This window comes from Pongo pygmaeus, chromosome 1, assembly GCF_028885625.2.
Source record: "Pongo pygmaeus isolate AG05252 chromosome 1, NHGRI_mPonPyg2-v2.0_pri, whole genome shotgun sequence".
NCBI lineage: Eukaryota > Metazoa > Chordata > Mammalia > Primates > Hominidae > Pongo > Pongo pygmaeus.
Genome location: NC_072373.2, coordinates 46,652,890 through 46,661,162, shown reverse-complemented (window position 1 = coordinate 46,661,162; position 8,273 = coordinate 46,652,890).

Below are 8,273 nucleotides of genomic sequence, written 5' to 3'. Positions count from 1 at the left end.
CATCCTGGTTAACAAGGTGAAACCCCGTCTCTACTAAAAATACAAAAATTAGCTGGGCATGGTGGCGGGTGCCTGTAGTTCCAGCTACTCGGGAGGCTGAGGCAGGAGAATGGTGTGAACCCGGGAGGCGGAGCTTGCAGTGAGCCGAGATAGTGCCACTGCACTCCAGCCTGGGCAACAGAGTGAGACTCCGTCTCAAAAACAAAACAAAACAAAACAAAACAAAAACAACCAAAATGTATTGTCTTATGGTTCTGGAGGCCAGAAGTCTGAGATCAAGGTGTCAGCAGGGCTGTTTCCTCTAAAGGCACTAAGGAAGGATCTGTTCCGGGCTTCTTTCCTAGCACCTGCTAGCTGTGGCAACATAATGCCAATCTTCACACAGCCTCCTACCTGCCTGTGTGTATATATGTTGAAATGTCTCCATTATAAAGGACCCCAGTCATATTGGATGAGGGGCCCACCCTACTCCAGTAGGACCTCATCTTCATTAATCAAATCTGCAATTACTTTATTTCCAATTAAGGTCACATTCTGAGATACTGGGGGTTAGGAGTTCAAAATTCAGTGTTGGGAAGACACAACATTGTGTCTCCCAGTGAATGTGGACCTTAAGGCCTAAGTCTTTTTCTTGAGACAGGGTCTCATTCTGTCACCCGGGCTGGACTGCAGTGGCATGATCTCGGTTCACTGCAACCTCTGCCTCCCAGGCTCAAGCAATCCTCCTGCCTCAGCCTCCCGAGTAGCTGGGATTACAGGTATGCACCACTACACCTGGCTAATGTTTTGTAGAGACAATGTTTCGCCATGTTGGCCAGGCTGGTCTCAAACTCCTGAGCTCAAGCAATCCGCGTGCCTCAGCCTCCAAAAGTGCTGAGATTACAGTCGTGAGCCGCTGCTTCTGGCCAAGGCTGAGGTCTTAAGAGGCCTCACAGCTTGTTTTTTCTCTCTGGAAGCCAACTGCCATGTAAAGAAGTCCAGCTACACTGCTGGAGAAAAAAGCCCTGTAGGATAAGGGCTAAGGAGAAAGCAAGGGAGGCCCCCGGCCATGCCAGCTGAGACGTAAGATGTGCGAGTGTGGCCATATTTAGTTCTTGAGTGGCCCCAGTCAACTCCACAGAGAGGGTGCACCACCACCAAGCCCTCCCACAAACTACAGAAATGTGAATCAATGGCGGTTGTTTGAAGCCACTAAGTTTTGGGGTAGTCTGTTACATAGCAAGACATAACTGTGACATGCCTCACACAGCACAGGACCTTCGTAATTTATTCTCGATTCCTTCTGTTGGAAACCCTTCTGTCAGAGGCCAATGCCTGCCTATCACTCAGATAAAATATTTGGGTCTCACTGCTAGCGGAGTGGCTGGGAATGAGGACAAAGTTGTGCTTGTATTTAATGAATGGCACTCTCTGACCTACCTAAAAGCTTCTGAGAGCTCGGGTGAGAAGCTGGGCCCCTGGCGTGAGCAGGGGAGGGGGCAGAGAGGTACTGAGGGGCGCTTTGTGCGGGTGGGCTTACAGCCAGAGCTCGGGCGCACAGAGCCAATTGTGTGGGCTCCAGGACACTGGAACCTCGGGGGGTAAGAGGAGGAATACAAGTAGCGAGAGGCCTTGGCTAGGGGAAAATTGGAATAATTAACCATTGAGAATGAGCGTCTTCAAAAGAGCTTAATTTTGGGGAAATGAAGAGCTACAGAGAAGCACAAAGAAGTGATTACTTAGAATAGGAACAGAGGATTATTATATGGAGACCAGTGATGGAAGAGAAAGTGCTTAAATACATAAAGCCCCTTTTCCTCCCCCATGATGGGTTATGGTCCCAATCATATTGATAATAGCGAACACTGATGACCACTTACTGTGTCCCAGGTACTATTCTAAGCACTGTCTATTTAATCCTCAAGATGACCCTGAAGGGGGTACTACTGTTCTAGTCTCATTTTATAGATCAGGAAACAGGCCAGTAACACGACCAAGGCCACACAGTTATGAGGTGGCAAAGCTGGGATTCAAATCCAGGTATTCTGGCTTCAGAGTCTGTGTTCTTCATTACCTGTGCTGCTCTTTTTCTTTCTTTCTTTCTTTTCTTTTTTTTTGAGACACAGTCTTGCTCTGTCACCCAGGCTGGAGTGCAGTGGCACGATCTCGGCTCACTGCAACCTCCATCTCCTGGGTTCAAGCGATTCTCCTGCCTCAGCCTCCCAGATAGCTGGGATTACAGGTGCCTGCCACCATGTCAGCTAATTTTTGTATTTTTAGTAGAGATGGGGTTTCACCATGTTGGACCAGGCTGGTATCGAACTCCTCAGGTGATCTGTCCACCTCGGCCTCCCAAAGTGCTGGGATTACAGGCGTGAGCCACCATGCCTGGCCTGCTCTGTCCTTTCTAAGGCCAGCACTGTCTCATCACACCTCTACAGAGCCTTAATCACAGCAATTAGACATGGCTTGTGCTGGGGCTGGTAAAATCCACTCCAAGGGGCCCAGCCTTCAGGGTTGGGGACTATTTTGTAGTGTGATGCTCTGGAACAAGATGACCACATGGGCGAGGCGCTGCCGCAGAAAATCCTCCATGGGCCTGTCTACTACTTTTCTGATAGCCTGGATGCAGCTCCTCCCAGAATAGGCACTCACAACCCTTTAAGAACCTGCCCAGACTTGATGAGGGATTAAAAAAAAAAAAATCAGACTCCAGATCGGCAAGACAGGATAGGATGTGGGAGGGATGCCTACACCTAAGACACCCTTATCTTTTTTCCATTTCTTCCCAGTTGCTGGGTTCCACATAGAGACATGTGCTGGTCGTGGTGGGGGTGGAGGGTGTTATTTTTATTATTATTTTTTTTTGAGACAGAGTTTCACTCTTGTTGCCCAGGCTGGAGTGCAATGGCGCGATCTCAGCTCCCCACAACCTCTGCCTCCCAGGTTCAAGCAATTTCCTGCCTCAGCCTCCTGAGTAGCTGGGATTACAGCGCCACCACCATGCCTAATTTTAAATTTTCAGTAGAGACAGGGTTCCTCCATGTTGGTCAGGCTGGTCTCGAACTCTCAACCTCAGGTGATCTGCCCACCTCGGCCTCCCAAAGTGCTGGGATTACAGGCATGAGCCACCATGCCTGGCCGAGTGTGTTCTTAACTGGAGGTTTAGTCCAAGTTCCTGAATTTATAAACAAAGACAGCATCCAGAAGAATTACTTGACAAGGTCTCTACCCCTCCCCCAAGTGAGAGAGGGGGTCATCTCTTTTCCCAGGGCTGATATACCGCACTGTCTTTCTTCCCGAAGACTGAGGACTGGGGAGGGGTGGGGAAAGGAAGCACGTGCTGTCAGCTTCCGCATTCTTCCTGTCCGCAAGGGAATTCCATACAGCCTCATTAGCTGAGTCCTGCCACATCCTTTTGAGCAGGTGTTCAAGTCCCCGGTGAAGCCAGCATCAACAGCCCCCTCAGCCTGCTCCTCAGGCTGCCCAGAGTGCCCCAGGAAGTACGCAGAGACAGTCCCAGCTCGACACCCTGAACTTTCACTAGGATTTGGTTTCTAACTTTGTTCCCTCTCTCCCTGGCCAATGAGCCAGCTTCACTGTGAAGGTGCCAGGGATATGAGAATCATCTACATTTATTACCATCCCTTGGATTCTAATTCCCAGACATCTAAGGCTTTCAGTGGTCACCGTCTTTCTCCCACCATAAGTTGGGGCTCCAACTCCTATCTCCCTGCCTCCCAGTGGGTTCAACCGAGCTCAGTACCCGAGTATGCACGGGATGGGGAACCAGGACTGCGTGGCATGTGATTAACACACACCCTGCCCTCAAAGTCTTACGCACTGGGGGAGTCCCTTCCTCTCACTCTTTGGCACGAATCTTTCACTTTGGTCAGAAGATTCCTGTTCCATGGACACACAGCCTACCTGTGTTGAGTTTTCATCTCTTTTCCACCACTCTGCCTTTCACCTTAAGCCCCAGCATTAGGAAGCCTGTTACAGTTCTGAGATAGTATGCTGTTCCCCCAGCCTTGTTCCTTCCTGGTCTGTCTGGCCAACTAACTCAGCCTCCAAAATCCACCGCCATTTACCACAGGTCTGCCCTGCTTCTGGACTTTAGTCACATTTCTCCACATATTTGTCATGTTATATTGTGATTTATTTAGAGCTTCCCCTTCCTAACTTTGTCCTCTTCCAAGCTTAGACTCAGAGGCCAAGTAGGTTTCATGCTCCGTGTGCTGGGGACTCTCGGCCCCATCAGGGCTCGGAAGCAGGTGAGAAAGTGCATGCTCCTGATGGAACTGGGGGCTAGCCTTCACCTGCTTTATCTTACTACTTATTGGTACATTGTCTTTTCAGGGAAATGAAAAGGCCTTCAGTGTGTTTGGAAGATCTTGTTTTAGAAGACCTTATTTTGGCTGGGTGCAGCGGCTCAGGCTTGTAATCCCAGCACTTTGGGAGGCCGAGGCGGGTGGATCACCTGAGGTCAGGAGTTTGAGACCAGCCTGGCCAACATGGCGAAATCCTGTCTCTACTAAAAATACAAAAATTAGCTGGGCATGGTGGCAGGCGCCTAAAATCCCAGCTACTTGGGAGGCTGAGGCAGGAGAATAGCTTGAACCTGGGAGGCTGAGGCAGCAGTGAGCTGAGATCGTGCCATTGCACTCCAGCCTGGGCAACAGAGCAAGACTCAGTCTCAAAAAAAAAAAAAAAAAAAAGTAAAATGAGGTCATAAGGGTAGATTCTAATCCAATAGGACTGATGGCCTTCTAAGAGGAGGCAATCAGGACAGAGGCCAGAGATAGCCATCTGCAAGCCAAGGAGAGAGGCCTCAGAAGAAACTAACCTGCCAACACATCTCGACCTTGGACTTCTAGCCTCCCAAGTGTGAGGCACATTTCTGTTGTTTAAGACACCTCATGTGTGGTGCTTTGTTATGGCAACCTCAGCAGACTAATACAACATCTAAAACTGAATTCTTCTCCAAGCCTAAATAGGAAACATGGAAGGGAGAACATCTCATGCTGTCCAAGCAGCAAGTCACCCATGACCCTTCTCCCTGTGTGCCATGTCAACTGGTCACTAAGCGCTGTGACCCAACCCTTTAACTCTTCCCTCCTCCATCTCACTGCTCTGGTCCAAGCATTGGTTTTTCACCTTGATTACTACAACAGCCACTATCCCTCTACTGTACTGTGCCCAGAAATCTATCCTTCTTGCAACTGTCAAGCAATCCTTTAAGGCAAGATTTCTTTTTTTTTTTTGAGACGGAGTTTCACTCTTGTTGCCCAGGCTGGAGTGCAATGGAGCAATCTCAGCTCACTGTAACCTCCGCCTCCTGGGTTCAAGTGATTCTCCTGCCTCAGCCTCCTGAGTAGCTGGGATTACAGGCATGTCCCAACAGGGCCAGCTAATTTTTTTTTTTTTTTTTTTTGAGACAGAGTCTCGCTGTCTTGCCCAGGCTGGAGTGCAGTGGCACGATCTCAGCTGACTGCAAGCTCCGCCTCCCGGGTTCAGGCCATTCTCCTGCCTCAGCCTCCCAAGTAGCTGGAACTACAGGTGCCCGCCACCACGCCCGGCTAATTTTTTGTATTTTTAGTAGAGCTGGGGTTTCACCGTGTTAGCCAGGATGGTCTCGATCTCCTGACCTCGTGATCCACCTGCCTTGGCCTCCCAAAGTGCTGGCATTACAGGCATGAGCCACTGTGCCCAGCCATGGCCAGCTAATTTTTTAATATTTTTAGTAGAGATGAGGTTTCTCCATGTTGGTCAGGCTGGTCTCGAACTCCCAACCTCAGGTGATCTGCCCACCTCGGCCTCCCAAAGTGCTGGGATTACAGGCATGAGTCACCGCGCCCGGCCTAAGATTTCTTAATCTCAGCAGTATTGACATTTCTGGCAGGATAATTCTTTGTGGTGTGGGCATGTCTGTTCTGTGCTTTGTAGGACTGAGCCACAACCCTGGTCTCTATACGCGACATGCCAGATCCCCCCTACCCGCAGTTGCAACAGTCAAAAACGTCTCTAAACATTGCCAAATGTCCGCTGGAGGGCAAAAGTGTCCCAGGTTGAGAACCACTGCTTTAAGGATGGGTTATCTCTGAATGCAGGCACCTGAATGCCACTAAACATTTTATACAGGAGAAAGTTCAAATTTCTTTGCTCCCCACAACGGCCCCTAACATCTAGAATAATCCATGGCTCATAGTAGGTGCTCAATAAATATTTGAAAAAGAAATCCAAACCAAGGTCATTCAGCCCTGTACCTTTTTCTCTAGTTCCTTCCTCTGTTCCAAATTCCAGCTACAAGCTAGTCAAGATCACCCAAATATAACATGCTTGCGTTTTCCACATTTTTTCCTGTAACAGTCTCTGCCTTGAACCCTGCCCTGTACCCCAACTCACTGTCAGTATCTGGTGCAAGTGCCAGTCCTCCTGGAAAGCTCCCCTCGTCTTGCCTGAGGCTTCCTGTGGCCTCCAGGCACTGTGCATATGTCTCACCCACTCTACTGAGCTTTAAGCAGACGGAAGACAGAAAAAGAGCAGCTTCCTCACTGCAGGTGGGTGTACTAGTGCAGGACACTGAACGCCTAGAAGCAGCAAGATGAGTCACATCACAGAATCTCAGTTCTGAAGGTGGGGATACAGGGTAGAGCTGAGAATAGCACAAGTCTTCATGAGGGAAAAGTTAGGGCCCAAGACCCTTTCACTTTATACAAGCAGAAAACTAACGCATCCAACAGAAAACAAGTTTACACCCTGGGACAGTCAAATCTAAAACTCTGGCCTCAGGTACAGCGCAGACTGTAGGTGAGGAACCAGACTCAAAGCCAGGCAGAACTTACTGACAGTCTGCACTACAGAGACAAACAAACAGTCAAGGTCTCCTGTCCCATCTATGCGTTCTTGGAGGTCAGAAACTGTTGGATTTCTAATAGGTACCGGGCACTTTGGAGGTGCCCTGTCTTCTCTTAAGCCACTTCCCCTTAGTTTTCAGTTCTGCATCACCAAAGTAACCACCCTCCACTCCAAGGACTCCATGGAGCCAGCTGAGCATGGGGACCTGGGTCTTGGGGCAGTTATAAATGGAAGCCTATGGGACCTGCAGGAAGTCATCTAGGTTTAGATCTTGTTATGGCCAAGACTGGGACTAGAGTCTATCTGTCGCATCCTCCAGTAACAACATCCGTGAGAAAGCCAGCCCAGGAAAGGCAATGCTTACCCATGCTCATGCTTCAAGTAGAATAGAGTTGACCATTGCACAATATGGGTTTGAGAGGCATGGGTCCACTTAGATGTGGCTTTTTCAATAAAAGTTGCATTGAGCCCAGGAAAGGCAATGCTTACCCATGCTCATGCTTCAAGTAGAATAGAGTTGACCGTTGCACAATATGGGTTTGAGAGGCATGGGTCCACTTAGATGTGGCTTTTTCAATAAAAGTTGCATTGAGTGTGCCTGCCTTCCCTTTTACCTCTTCAACCCTCTTTTGCCTCTGCCACCCCTGAGATAGCAAGAACTCCTCCTCTTCCTCCTCAAGGTAAAGATGAGGATGAAGACCTTTATAATGATCCATTTCCACTTAATGAACAGTAAATATATTTTCTCTTCTTTTTCTCTAGCTTACTTTCTTATAAGAATGTGATATATAATACATTAATAATGTGTTAATTGGTTGTTTATATTATTGGTAAGGCTTCCAGTGAATGGTAGGTTATTGGTTAAGTTTTGGGGCAGACAAAAGTTATATGTGGATTTGACTGCACAGGGTCAGCATCCCAACCCCTGTGTTGTTCAATGGTCAACTGTGCTTGTTAAGACTCCAAGAGTCTCTCAGTTTCAGGTCACAACCCCAAAGCAAGAATTTCCTCTTCTCCATCCTCACCCTATCAGAGGTTCCATAGTTTGAAAGGAACCCCGGCAAGGCTCTCCCAAGGGACTGGGCCCTATCTGGGGCTTGGAGGTGGGGAGGTGGGAGTTAAGGTCAGGCAAAGACTGAACAAAAACCCTTCCTGTTTATTTCAAAAGTGCAAAAAGAGGGATGGGTCATAGCTGAGAACATGACTTACCTTCCATTCTACCTGGGGGCCAGAAGAGGTATGGCAGCTGCTAGCTTATCCAAATAAATCATCGAGCTTGCTACCCCCAGCTTTAACTGACTCATTCTATCTGGTATCTCATCACAGGAGAGTGCTCAGGGTTAGGAGTCCAACCCTCACTGGATGTTCACCTTCCTGTGGCCTGGGGCATGTGCTCGGGGAGGGGTGGTCTCTCTGCATGATGGATTGAACTGCTA